Source organism: Antennarius striatus, chromosome 6, assembly GCF_040054535.1.
Source record: "Antennarius striatus isolate MH-2024 chromosome 6, ASM4005453v1, whole genome shotgun sequence".
Classification (NCBI taxonomy): Eukaryota; Metazoa; Chordata; class Actinopteri; order Lophiiformes; family Antennariidae; genus Antennarius; species Antennarius striatus.
Genome location: NC_090781.1, coordinates 7,114,495 through 7,129,115, shown reverse-complemented (window position 1 = coordinate 7,129,115; position 14,621 = coordinate 7,114,495). Strand labels below are relative to the sequence as shown.

General features: G+C 39.8%; 1 protein-coding gene across 1 annotated transcript in view; it reads right to left on the bottom strand.

Annotated features, from left to right (window-relative positions):
• Positions 1-6,058, bottom strand: part of grik4 (glutamate receptor, ionotropic, kainate 4) — a 298,309-nt gene extending 292,251 nt beyond the window's left edge. Inside the window, exon 1 of the mRNA XM_068316994.1 lies at positions 5,337-6,058. The gene's annotated coding sequence lies outside the window, so the exon portion shown is untranslated. The remainder of the gene's footprint in view (positions 1-5,336) is intronic.
• Positions 6,059-14,621: the final 8,563 nt, after the last annotated feature.

Genomic DNA, 14,621 nt, shown 5'->3' with positions numbered 1-14,621 from the left:
ACATAATATTACGGCAGCATTTGTGGTAATTAAATTAATCTGATAGCTGTGCAAACAATAGCAGCTTTAGAAATTAAGTTTGAAAAACTTCAGTGAGTTAGATTTGGAAATAATTATCCTTTTTTCTCAACTGTGCAAAGTGTACAATCAGTCCAAGTTCAGAGGCAGTATTTGGAGTGTGAAGTTGGCTTGGTTCTACAGCCAGGTGCAGATCGATGACAGCATCAGTGAGCCCATTATGATATCAGGTTTTTCTCCTGAAGTTGGCTATCTCACAAGCTATTAACTGGAGTTATTTTTAGAGAAACCTCCCCATTCAGGAGGTCTAACGAAATAAATCTGATTTCATGTGGCTAAATGAGAAAGAACTGTGGTTGAACTGACAACAAAATAACATCCTCCCAGGTAACTTGCATTCCACTTAATTAAAAATCTTTGGAACATCGCTATTTTTTTTCGCTCAAGTCCAAGGATGTACCTAAATATTTTTTTTCCCCCTTTCTTTTAAACAGAAAAAAAAAATACTTATTTAACCTCTTCTGTGTTTGCATTCCAGCATTCAGTCAAGAGTGTGAACATGCTGTAATGACACCTGGTTAAATGAAGCGGGACAGATGCAGAACACGGCGCCGCTGTTCCTTCCACTCACAGGAGAGGAGGCTTTGTTAAGGACTAGTGATTATCGCTCGGCCCCTCACTGTGTGACAGAGAGTAGCTGATTATAATTAACCTTCAGCATAATCAGCAAAGACTTTTGAAAGAAATGTCACCCAGATGACATGCTTGTAACATGTGACACATCTGCAAATGAAAAAAAACAACAAAAAACATTAATACCAATCATATGGTATGGTTAAAAAAAAAATGTAATCAGAAAAGTTTTAATAAATAGTGTAGAAGGAATTTGAATGACTATAATTATACATAAAAATAGAAAATCATTATACAGTTTTGTGCACTTAGTCCCGGAACTGCTCTGCAGTATGAGAGCAGAGGCTAATGGAAGCAATGATGCAATTGCTTTAATAAAAGATAATAAACCATCCAGTATTTAAAATCTAATTCTACTCCAGTTATTTATGTATAGCAAAATGCCGGTTGGCAAACAGCTGCCTCTGGACCAAAATCTTGTCCCAATAAACTAAGCCCATTATAGGGGTAGCCCTCAGATTAATTAAGAATAACAATATACAAACAAGTAAAGACCGTAAAAATCATAAAGACCTGCGTTTCTTCCGCAACAACAAACCTACTTTAGCTACAGTGGTAAGAAATTGGCCTTTGGTTGAACCCAATTCTCAACTACTGCTCCAGGTGCACCAGCTGTCAGCCAGGCCACGGTGTGCTCCATATAGTACAACAGTTTCGTAACAAACAACATCACAAATAACAGAACTCCGGAGCACACAAACAAATAAATACAACCAGTAACTGGAGTGAGCAGCACTGCTCCACCCATTTTAGCAACGGAGCCACAAAACACAGCCATAAAATTCACAAATAGGTATGAAGAAATAAATGTGTTCCAAATGAAGCTCTGTAATCGACAGAAATTTGCAAATCCACCAATTAAAGCAGAGATGATGACCATAAACCCATGACGATGACATTAGGAACAGACATTTGCCATTTTGAATGAAACTGCAAATATGGCAAACCCACAGCCTGAACATCTGTGGCAGTGACTTTACCTGCTGGCCGCTCCTGTTAGAACAGGTCTGCTGCTGGTTTGGGAGTTGAACTAAATCTACAGTATCTCTACTGTCCAGCCACCGAAGATGGTCTGAATGAAATTGTTCCTACTTTTAGGTAAACCCAACAAAAGTTAATGAAACAGAAGCATCAAAAGAACTGCTTTAAAATAATTTCTATTAGATGCTGAAAACAACTGTGTGTGTGCGTGCGTGTGTGTGTGTGTGTGTGAACGTATCCACCCTTTGTCTCTCACAAGGTTGTGTATGAGTAATAAATTCACCTCTTGATTTCTGCCTGAATTTTTTCGCATGCAGGGTTTAGGTCAGTTGAACGTAATCCTTGACTGGTGACAGCGAAAATGTATTAAGCTGTAAATAAAGGCTGACGCTGTTTGTTGATGAGCGATGTCGTCGCTCCGGATACACGCAGCCCTCAGATCACTTAGAAAAGCTGAAGCTGCTTTTATTCATCAAAAACCAGACAACAGTTCTGATTTAACGTCTGCATCTGCTATGAAACTGGTTATGTGTTCGCTTTGGCGCTGAGGATACGCCTTACGCGGACACACACGCACACACACACAAACACACACACACATGGCTGAGGTGGACGCAACTAGTTAGCCAAATGCTAGCTGACTCCAACAGCTTGTGAGGAACTTTCGGTGTGTCGCTCTGAGCCAGGTCATTACCATATCCGCATGGACAATCAAATATGACTCAGGATGGGCCAATTATGCGCCGGGTGTGACATCACATGCGATGATCGTTTTGATTCTGTCCAGCCATGAATTCCAAATGATTCCAAATATCTGTTGATGAAGGAAGCGTTTGTTTTCCAGATTCTAGGATTTGGTTTGGTTAGGGGGGGACCACTATGTATATGTATAGACCTGAAAAAATGTGTTTTTCATGATAGGACACCTTTAAAGGCCAATGAGTCAACTTCATTTCTTAGGTCCTGTTATTTGCTGCAAAGTGCTAAATGCTGATAATCTCATATTTGGGCTCTGCTATGCTGAGAAGGTTGTACCTGCCTCCGTTGCTGACATCAGCAAACACCTTGAACAAAACACTGTGCCAGTTGTTATATGTTCAATCAAATTACTTGTAATAAAGGAAATCATTTTCACATCCCCTCTCAACAATTTAGCAGAGAATAGTTTTCTGTCTGCTTAGCATTTGTAATCATCACTTACATTCTATTATTTCCACTAACCTTGCTCCTACTCTGCCTTCGTGTTGGTATTGGTGCAACATTAAACCAGTATCACTTTGATGTCACACACTGGTGTGTTTTGATTTCTGCACCTACGTTGCTACTGCTAGCAGGCATTTTTGAGAGTGAACGGCGTTGGCTGAATAAAATATTGTCTTTTGATTTACAATTTTTGTAAACGGTAAGTTTAGTAACACCCACACTGATCTACTAACTGAGCTTATTAAGTGTTAACTGCAGCTTTAGCTATGTAGGAGGAGGAAGGGAACTAAAGTCATCTGTGGGCTTACAGATAAACAAATGAGAGAAAAGCTTTAATCGAGGAACAATCTTCTTGTTCATCAGCGTGAGCAGGAAACTAAATTGTCATGAACACACTGATTAACCTGTCATACAAGTAGCTCTTTTCTGAACTGGAGGAGAAGCACTTGAAAGGTTTGTTCATGATCCTCAGTCAAACTGCCTGAGGTATGAACCTCTTCATTATTAAGTGTATCTCTTTACAGGTTGTGTTGAATCTGACTCAGGGGCCCAATTCAAACAGCAGATGGCATAGTAAGATGCAGGTAAGGTAATCATACATTAGCGACTGTATATGTTGCACTTATTATAACCTCAGCTTATTTATTAATATGCCAAGTGGTCTTGAATTATTTCAGGGATAAGTGAACTACTCCTGTGTGCTCCATAAGTGCAAGACACAAGTAGACACTACAACAACAATCACCTTGTCATCCAAGGAGATTGTTGTTATTAGAGTGCAAAGTTATTAACACTGATATACTCTAATTATAAAATTCAGTTTCAATGTTCATCTCACCCCACTGTCAATGGATGCAATTTGACATCATCTAACAAAACTAGCATCAGAATCAATTTTAACCGCCTCACTCTTCACAATGCTACTTTTTTTTTTTTTACCAGTAATACTGATTTTTTTTCTTAATCTGATCATCCTTATAACAAGTCCTCGTGTATTGGTAATCTTTTAATCTGACACAAAACCTCTGCAAGGCTGAATTAAAATGTTGATATGCATCCAAATTATAATTGCAATGTAGAAAATCCAAGATAATCACCATTCACAATTACTGAGCTACCAGACGTTAAAGTAGTCCTTGAAGGCATCAGCTGCAGCACTTGGCGTCACATACCATATAAATCTGACATGCCAGGTCACAGAGAAGATAATGAACATGAAATTGATCCTATCCAACGTACAACTAGACAGCATGCAATCCACTTATTGGACAAGAAATTTATTACATTTTAGATCATCTCAAAAAAAGTTGTGGCAGAAACACTAGCATAAGCTGGCACCGGCGCAGCATCAACACTTGATACAAGTGTTTTTATTGGGCTTTGTATTTAGCTGCAAAAAGAGGAATAAGCAAAATCACCCCCAAAAAATTTATAGTTATTATAAAAAAATTTTTTTAAACGGTATTACTGGTTGTACTAGATGCCAAAGCCTCAAAGAAAGCTCACACTTACAGTATAGTTAGAATAGGATATGTCACCTTATTAATGTATAATTAGCCATATGTCATATTCATAAAGATAATGACATCATTAATTTGTATCTGGACTAATTGTCCAAAGGTCATCCTTTTGACCTATTACTGTCGTCCGGTGATCAAAAAATAGTCAGGTTTTACTCATTGCACCGTTTTATGACACATTAAGTCATTGAGTTGATAGACTAATAAAAAATGTTTTGACTATGACAATAAAAATGACTGAGAAACCTGTGGATGTTAAAGAGTGGAGAGAGAAAAACCAGCTAAATGAACCACAGGGTGGAGCCAAAGACGACGTAATACATCACGCTCGCACTAAATCTAATTACAACATCATAGTCAACACTTCCTTCATTGTTTCCTGTGGATTAAAATGAATCACGTGGAGGAAAAGAAAAAAAAAAAAGTTCCAACACAGTCTGTAAAGGATCGATAAATCAACACCCTTCACCGCAGCAGCGATCGACATTTCCCCTTCGTGAATTTACATCCTACTTCCAATCATTTGTCTACTTCAGGCTATCACTTTGAGCCGTCTGGCAATTCGTCACGAATAAAACGTCCTCCTACCAATAAATATTCCGGGAGCCGTTCTTGACGCTCCGGTTTACGGTCTCCCGTCCAGTTATTCACCGATTACAGACGGAGTTCGGCGGCGCAGCGCAGGCTGCCTGAAGACGGCAGCATCGGCGGAGAAATCCGGCCGATGGAGTGTTTGGGATCGGAGTCACACCGGTTTAAAGGGAATTTCATGACAGACCCTTTGAGGAGTAATCAGTGTGTGAACTTGGGCTTCAACCATGACGCATGTTAAAGCATGAAAGGAGGTTTAGTCAATTGAAGCAGCTCATCTTTTTCTAAAGTAGAATTAAAAAATGTGATAGTCTTAAATGCGTGGATTACCTGGTTATCAGTGCGCTTCCTTTTCTCCCGGGTTTAAAATAAATTCTTTAGTTGGTTGTCCTTCCCCCGCAGAAATCCGTCTTTTTTGCAAAAAAAAAAGCGTCCATTGCAACTAATTTCCTCGCCTTCTATGCACTTCTCAGGATGTCGTTCTGCGCCTCTTTCCGCCGCCGACACTCACTGAGAAGAGAGATGGGCAAATAAACTGCGTTACCGGTAAGATCAACAGAAGCCCAGTAAAACCTGATCAGATGTCCACATCGTGTCCTGTGTTATGGGCCATCAGAGCACCCGGGACAAGAAAAAAAAAAAAACACAAAAAAAGAAAAAAAAAAAACAGTTGGAGAAATATTCCTCTTTATTTTTGTTCCCCCGAAAAAAAAACAAAAAACAGTCATTTTCACATCAGGAGTTTTTTTTTCTTTCTTTCCTGTTCGGTCCTCACCATTTGCGGTCGTTCTGAATGTGATCGGCCTGCCGAAGTGGAAGATCTCTCCTAACAACACCGGTGATGCTGCGCATCCTGCATCCCAGTGAGAAGGGAGCACAATTTATCCCTCTTTCCTCTTTTGCTTTTTTTTTTTTAATTTTTTTTTTGAAGAAGAGGCAGGCAGAGGTTCCGCTCTGCGCTGTGTCACAGCTGTGAAACACGTTCTGTTCAGTCACATCTTGTGCTATAGGTGTCGTCCTGCACAGTTCTCTTTCCTCTTCTCTTGGGCGCAAACAGATTTTTGTTTCGGTAGGGGGTGCGTTCCAACCCTGGTAAACGGAACAAGAAAAAAGAGCATTAACTAATAGTTTTTAAATGTGGCTCTACACCGATTATTGACAGTTGCATTTAGAAAACGCGTCTTTACATAATAAATATGCACCCCTGTCTATTTTTTTCAAATATTTTTTAATATCCCTCACCTAGATCACAAACATAACCCCTGACCTTACGGACAGTCACCCTACCTTTACAGTCATCCTTCTCACAAACACCCTCCTGCACGGAATTGCACTTTCATACTTCAAAATCCATGGGGATTTAATGAACAGCAGGGTCACATTCCTGCTTCATCTTGACACTTGACTACTTGTTGTTGTTGTTTTTCATAACTGACCTCGACTGAACAGCACGCATCAGGACAGCTGTGTAGTTGGACAACTGTTGTTCTAGATAGATGGCCATTATAAGCTCAGCAGCAGTGAATGGAAATCTCTATTCAAATATCTCATGGAGGCAGGAGGTGAAGGTTGATTTAACTGCTCATTACAGCAGTGAAGGCACATCTGAGGATAATATCGTGACATTTTCACCTTCATCTCGACATCCCCATATCCTCCATGAAGCCATCAATCATCCTGTATGTGTCACTACAGCAGTGAGCCGATTCTGAAGACCGCCCCATCCACATATCAATGCTCCCACTGCTTTACTATATCAATTTAGTCCGATGGATTGAAAGAAAATTCTGCAAAGGGATGCTTTCCCCATGATAGAATAGTGGGATGTCTGATTTGTTGCTTTACTCTTGGATCACAACTACGTGAAGGTTTATTTCTTCTAAATCACCTACATTAGCAGAAGTGAATGAATTAATTATGCTGTAATAGGCACATCATACAGACAACTCTGTGGCAGAAGTGCCATATCCTGAGGGGCATTAACGCTGATGCTGCTTGCATGCAGCTGTATGTTGACTAATTTCTAATCCATTATTGATAAGAAATTAATTCAACCTGTTTCAAAGCACAGTGGCGCATTGGGTAGTGCTGTTGCCTCACAGCAAGAAGGTTCTGTTTGGAATTTATATGTTCTCTCTAGGTTCTCCAGCTTCCTTCCACCTCCAAAAACATGCAGTTTAGGTGAATTGGTCACACCGAATTATGAATGTGCGCATGAGTGGTGGTCTTTCGTGTGGCCCGGCGATGAGCTGGCATTTGATCCGGGGTGTACCCTGCCTTCCACCCCATTGCCAGCTGGGATAGGCTTCAGCAGACCTTTGAGACCCAAGCCTGCTAAGCAGGAAAATAGACGTATGCTTGTTTCAAACGCGATCAAATGAAGCAGTGTGCATCATCAATATTTCATGTGGAAAGAAGAGAAATATATTTGTAATTTTTGTGTTATGTAATGCAGACAGTTAATATACATTTTTCATTTAGCCCTTGACCACAACACAAAGCTATTGCTGAATATGTATTTAACTACTTGTGATTTTTTTACAAGTGATCTAAGTCACAAACATTACATTAAATGTACAGGTTTATCCTTAGGGACACGAAAATGCAATGGCAGCAGACTGAGCTGTGAAAAATATGCAATCCCTAGATAACAAGGCAGAACAACAACTCAGCGCCTAAGAAGCTAAGATATGTTCTTTCTCATTTCAGGGCTCTCAAAACCACATCTCAAAACCTAAAAAACAATCCAACCTGATGCCAGAAAACTTGGTAGACTCACAAACATGAAAAACTCACAAATGTGAATATTTTATCATCAACAAAGCTTCAATCTTGATCACTTACAAATATGTTAGAGGCGCTGGGAACCGATGAGAAAACTTTAAAGACTGGTGGATTGTAGTTGGATTCTGGTGTGGTCTCAGAACAGAGCTAGAGGTTTGCTGTAGCTTAAAGAGTCTGACAATTGAGGAGGGGGGTTAGATGAAGGGGAGGATGCACTAATGATTGAAACCTACTGATGTGAAATAGGCTGATGTCCACAAAAATGAACAAAAACTCAAAGTCCAGGTACAACCTGGATAAGTTACCAGTGAACACAACACAAGCAGCCATTCTTGTGTCACATCCACACCTATAGATTATTATTAATTTTAGATGTTTTTGGCCTGTGGGAGGAAGCACCCAGAGCAAACCCCCGTAGAGAAGCATCACCATCTTACTATGAGACAACTGTGTTAACCACTGCAGCTTGATGTCGAATCAGAAGAACGTACATTATGTTATTATCCTATATTATGTTACGCAGCTAAAAGGACCAGGTTTTATTTTAATATGTTGCACATGTTCCGTTTGTGGGCGGCACTGAGGGGAGGACTGTTTCCTCACAGCAAGAGGGCTCCAGGTTCGATTCCTCTCCATGCAGAGATTGAATGTTCTCCCTGTGTTTGTGTCGGTTCTCTCCAGGTTCTCTGTCTTCCTCCCACCACCAAAAACATGTAATTTACGTGAACTGGACACAAAAAAATTGACCAAAGGTATGAGTGTGTGTGTGAGTGGTTGTTTGTCATTCATATGGCTTTTTGATGCGCTTGCAACACATCTGGGGTGTACCCTGCCAGTTGCCCATAGCCAGCTGGGAAAGGCTCCAGGATCACCTGTGATTTTAGTCGTCTCATCTACGAGAAAATGGACGGACGCTCTGTTTGTCTGATATTTGGAAATCATATCATGTTTGTAATGTAAATTAATAATTTCTGCATGAAATGTAATAATTAGTGTGACTACATCACTTTCCAATATGTGTCGTCATGTGTTATCAGTCAGTCATGTTGTCTCATGTGGACTCTGCAACTTGATATCTTTATCATGAAACTGGCACAGTGTTCTATCATGGGATGAATGACCATCATTGACCACTCTTATACCATTTGTAATCACATACTACGGCTACATTATAAGCACAGTAAAACACTGAAGATACAAATTTAGAGTCCTTTTTCCAATATTCAGATAGAGTGTAATGCATTGCTGTCCAAGCAGCCAGCTGTGTTGCAGCTTCAGTCAGAGTCCTGGCCACATTACCGTATGCGCAATAATAAATATGTTGCATTCAAGTCATGTAATCTGACAGTCTGCCACAGACTCTCAACCATCTGTCACTGAGCATGAGCTCTGTATGCCATCATTTATGTTTGCGTAACCACTTTTAACTTGAAACACAACATATTTGAGTGAGAGCCAATGTGTAATTAGACAACACACTGACACTGCAATAGACATTATTAAAGACTTAAACCCCCAATGAGCTACAGAAATGTGTGGGTGGGATGGATGTAGAAAAGACTGCTGCTGCTGAAATGGTATGACAAGAGTACTGTCACCTCACAATAATGGTAGAAGCACATGTGGTGTAGCTCACAGAGAGGATGACACATTTATGCTAAAGTCAGAGCGGTGGCATCCAACCTGACTTATTGATTAAAGAAATCTGGCAAGGTATGTTAACGGAATTCAATTGTCAGCAATTTTCTTCATTAGCATTCAACATATAATCTACTGACAGCCACTCTGGCACTGACTCCCTTATTCTCTTGTCAACCTGAGACATTCCTTTTTCTGGAGTGGATTGATGTGAAGTCTGCAGTTAACTCTAAAAAGAAAAGAAAAAAAAAGCAACAAACAAATGATCTTCAATAAAACCACTCCAACAAACATACTGTATGTAGAGAATTTTCAGTTTTTACTAAAAGTTCAAACAAATTATTAAAAAACAATAGTTTCACAACCTGTTTGACTTTCATAAAATGACACAATTCATATTCTGAAAATCTGAAATCAAATCGGTATCATAATTTGATTGAGGTTTGAAGTAAAAAGATTATTTGACAAATGTTTGCTTTCCTCAGGATGTAGCTCAGTAATATTTGAAGATTAATTTGACACTTACAAAATAATGTCAGTCATACTCTGTTTATTGTAGTGTTTGGGTCTGGATTTAGCACATCAAAAAAAATTTTTTTTTTGTTATAAATTGTCTTTCATTGATAGTAATAACATTGTACTTGACTATGATGCATCACGTCACAAATTCCCAATCGGCAACACATTCACCAAAACAGAGATGTGGGAGAAATAGGAAATAAAAGTGGGCAAAATGCAATTTAATGATAAGCTAGAAAATTAATTTAAGATTTGAAATCTGCACTCAGCTACAGTGAAACTGTATTTATGGTGGAAATTAAAGTATAGGGGGTATTTAATCCTGTTATATGTGAGGAGTTACACCATTCTTATTTGAAATTTAGTACCTAGAACTGCAATGATGAACTGGCTGGATTTAGAGTCCTTTCTGATGTGTGAAGAACAATTGAACAGACAAATGTGAAGAAAAGTCAAAGCCCTGATTTCCTTCTTAAAAATGTACTTCTGTAGCATTTTTATGTTTATTTACTCGTAAATAACCATCTCCGGTTTGAGTGTCAAGTAAGGAAGAAGGTGGAGAAGCCACCTGCAGTGTTGTTCATTCTTGCTGGACACCTAGAGGTCGACATGCCTACACTCCTACGTTTTATTGATTTTTCATCAGCTTTTAACCCTTTATAGGCTTTCCATTAAAATGCTTCAAAATTCAAAAAATCAACCTTAGAGTGTCATTGAATGAAACAAAAAAAAAGCTTTATTAGTACAATTTCTCAATGTTGTGTAGAAAATCAATTTACCAGCAGTAGTCGCCTGCTCAATAAAGGCTTTAAGTGCATGCAGTCTTGTATTTTAGTTTGCAGACTCCCTGGAATATTTGACATTTACTTGCAACAATATGCCGGATGGTTAATTTTCTGATTGTGAGATTACACAGACCTGCAAAAACAGTCATTTGTCTGAAACCTTTATGTGTTCTACAGGATCACTCAGAAGTGTTTTTTCACCTTTGTTATTCATGTTCTACACCAATAAATGTCAAAACGCATTTTATTCAAGGTCTATAATCAAGTTCAATAATGACTCAGTGATGACTCCTGTAGGGCCAAGAGGTGAGCTGCGGTCCACCCATCCATAATTTCATTAATGTGTGATGACTCATACTTGCAACTCATTGTACATAGATAAGAATGATATTTTCTGAGTTTGACAGGAGGCCTCCTGTTAGGGCACCTACTTTTATCAAAGCTTCCATATTGGACATAATTGTTTAATATAAGTATCAAAAAACACTATAACACAATGTCACACTGGCCAAACGTCTTTTAAAAGGTGACATGACACCTTCAGGCCTGGAAGCTGTGACAGCACACCTGTCAAGACACAAGGAAGGACAGATGCAAAGAAACAAACACATTAGCAGGGCCATCACACCCCCACTCATTTCAGCGATGAACGAAAGGGTGTCTCAACGGCTAAGATCACAACATAGAAATCCACACCACATACACATGGAACATTTCAACAGCTCTCACCTGTTACCGCAGCAGTCTAATCCAGTTGACAAACCACTCACCGAACCCACACCCACTCAGCAGCTCTAGTACCTGGAGAGCAGATGAGGGGCAGGAGGGAGAGAGGAGCGGTTGATGTGGCGTTAGGATGCAAGAGCAACCACCAAAGCATCAGCTGTCGATTTGGGTTGTACAGGGAATGTAAGAATGTCAATTAAGGTTTTGTTTAGTTCATCTGTTAATGAGTTGGCGTTAACATCTTTAGTGGTTTGGTGGTAAACAGACAAACAAACTGCTAAACTTTTCCATGTTTAAGTTAGAATAGCTCAGAGAACTCACAGGGACTTTCTTTTAGACCATGAACACCATCTTTATGCTAGGCTACAGCCTCCGTCATGCAAAAGGAGGTAGTCATTTTGTCACATGACTAAACACAAAGATTTCCCTTCCACAACTGTGAAGATCTTAAGTGTTCCTTAACATCTTGCTTGCACATTTTTCAACATGCAAGAACAGTCGTCAGAGAAAATTTTAATTCCTCTGCCATCTAGGAAGAGGTATTAAGAGCATATACTTACAGCCCCATGTGTGGACATACCATAAAAATGGAACTATACGTAAAGCAGATGGATGTGCATTCAGGGTGAAGCCTTCAACTTGACACCTGCTTGTGCCAGAAATTGATCTACAGCCGTCAGCTTCTGGTGGTTGAACACATCGGTTTCCCCTGTGGGAAAAGACACGGCATGGCCAGATGCTAAATATTCATCAGCTACAAATCAGACTGCTGCTGCATTGTTGTTGCACTCCTGTGTCAGAATGTCAGGTTGTCTGGCCTTGTGTTCTGTGTGAATGCACACAAAGTCATTGATTGTTTGCTTGTACCCAATCACCTTCCATCCTTGTAATTCATTTTCCATCAACTCGTGTTATAGATCCAGACCCTCCCTCAGACCAACAACAGACTAATGGCTCTGGCCTCTTTGTGGTGGCAGGAAGGATATGGGAGACCAAAAAAAAATGGGGATGGGGGAAAAAAAAGATGCAGAATAATATGGAAGAGAGTGCTCAAAAACAAAAACAAAAAACATCAAACGTTGCAGGTTTGTGCTAAAGCCAGGGAAACACTAAGTGCATTTCCAAACAACCATGTAATTTGGTGTCCCCTGCGTGTGAATTCATGTGCTACGGTGTGTCTCTTTCTAGAAAACCTGATGATGAGCAGATGAGTATTCGTTGGGCAAAATTTTGTTTGGACAATTTTGTCACAGGCAGCAAAATATTACCCAGGGACACATAAGAGTCATACTGAACACAGCTGATGTGAGTGGACAGTCGAGTGCTTCTCTTACTCATTCTAAAGAAACAGAAATGATTAATGAGGACAGGTGGGAGCTTGAAAGTGACAGTGTAGTCTTAAATCTCTGCTGGGGCTAAGACTTAAAGAGAGGAGGATGTATTGAACACAAGTTAAAGATTGAAAAATATATAAGAAACAGTGCAACTGCTGACATATCTTTATTCCTTTTAAACATATATCATCAAGACATGCATACATGCATGTAGTTGAGCTGCTTTTTCAAGAACAGACCACAAAGTGTATCAATTACAAGCATTTTGATCCCAAATTTACAAAGTCACTACAGCTTCACCTGCAGACTAACTCACTCTTGCACATTATTCCCTCTAATCTTCATTTCCTTCAGCTGAGGAGTAATCTGATGTCAGTGTCAGTCACCAGTCCAAACTTTATCAGGGGTTAAGTAATGCAGACCACAATTTATCTTCCACCTACAGTTGACTCGACAGAAATAGTGCAGTTTTTGTAATCGGGCAACAGTCGATATATCTTAATCACTGGTGCTGTCAGAGCGTGACCTCTATCAACAGACCATTTCAGATTAGTCATTACCTAAATAAACTGTCTCTCAAGAACAGGCAATGCTGCACAGAGAAAGATTTAAATAAGAGGTACTATTTTCACAAGGAAAAACACCTTAACGCTCAATAAAAGCTTGGGACACCTTTTATCCAATATGTATGTATGAATATGGTAACGTGACAGAATTGAAGCTTTCAGAGGGGCCACCACTTAACAGGTGCACTTCACTTACCTCCTGTCTTCTGTCTTGTGAGACACTTTAGCAAGATTAGCCAGATCCTTGACTGGAGTCACTTTCTGAGGCACCTCTGGATACATTTCTGCACCAATAGGTCTTGAGACAGAGCCTGCCTTCAGGCCTTAACAGGGATTACAGCGTCAACTGAATTTTTTTGCCCTTTTCAAAGGCCAGCAGGATGCTGTCAGATGAGTTAAAGCAGACAGAAGGAAATGATTTTGCTCCAAATGACTAGTTTAGGGCCTCTGGAAAAAATAGCAACAAACAAACAAACAAACAAACAAGAGTCATTATCAATCCTATTCGGTTGTGTTGTTGCTCTCCTTGTGACTTTCTCTGTTGTAACTTTTATTTGCCTTCGGGTGGACCCATTCCTGCCGGATGTTGACAATAGTGTTGGAGCATTATTGATCAGCACTCTGCAGAGGCTTGTCAAGTAGATAAAATCACCTGACCCTGATTTGGTCTCTCAGCATCCTTTCTCAGACAGACGTGCATTACAGCTCCTTATCTAATATTGAGATGTGGCTGTAGCTGTGACAGCCAGCCTTCCATACCAGCGCCTCAATGAAGCTGCACCATACTGCTGCAACGTACAGCTCCAACGCAAGCAGCACTCCAGTCTCGTCTTGACGCACGCTACTACTGAACTTCTTCAGTTTTAACTGCACCACATTTCCTTTGAAAAACTGAAAGTGAGCAACATCTATGTCAGTGTTTTTGTCTGAAAGTTAAAATTCAATCAACGACAAAGAGAAAGAAGTCGACTGTATCACTCTGTTTCCCTTGTGAGCGTCTCCACACTGAAAATATACGGAGTTCTCCTTTCCTGACTGAAGCCTTCTGTAAATTTGCCGTTTACAAACACTGTCAATGTAAAACAATCCTGTTTGTCTTCAAAGCTCATGTAAAATTCATGCTCATGCTTTAAACATGAAACAAGTCAGCGGTGGGGCATCAGCAGCTCATAAGAGGACAGCATGTTGTAATTATAGATGTGGGCTTTAAAGAAGCTGCAAGAGCACTTTTATACTGTAAATGCTCATCAAGATTGATCACAC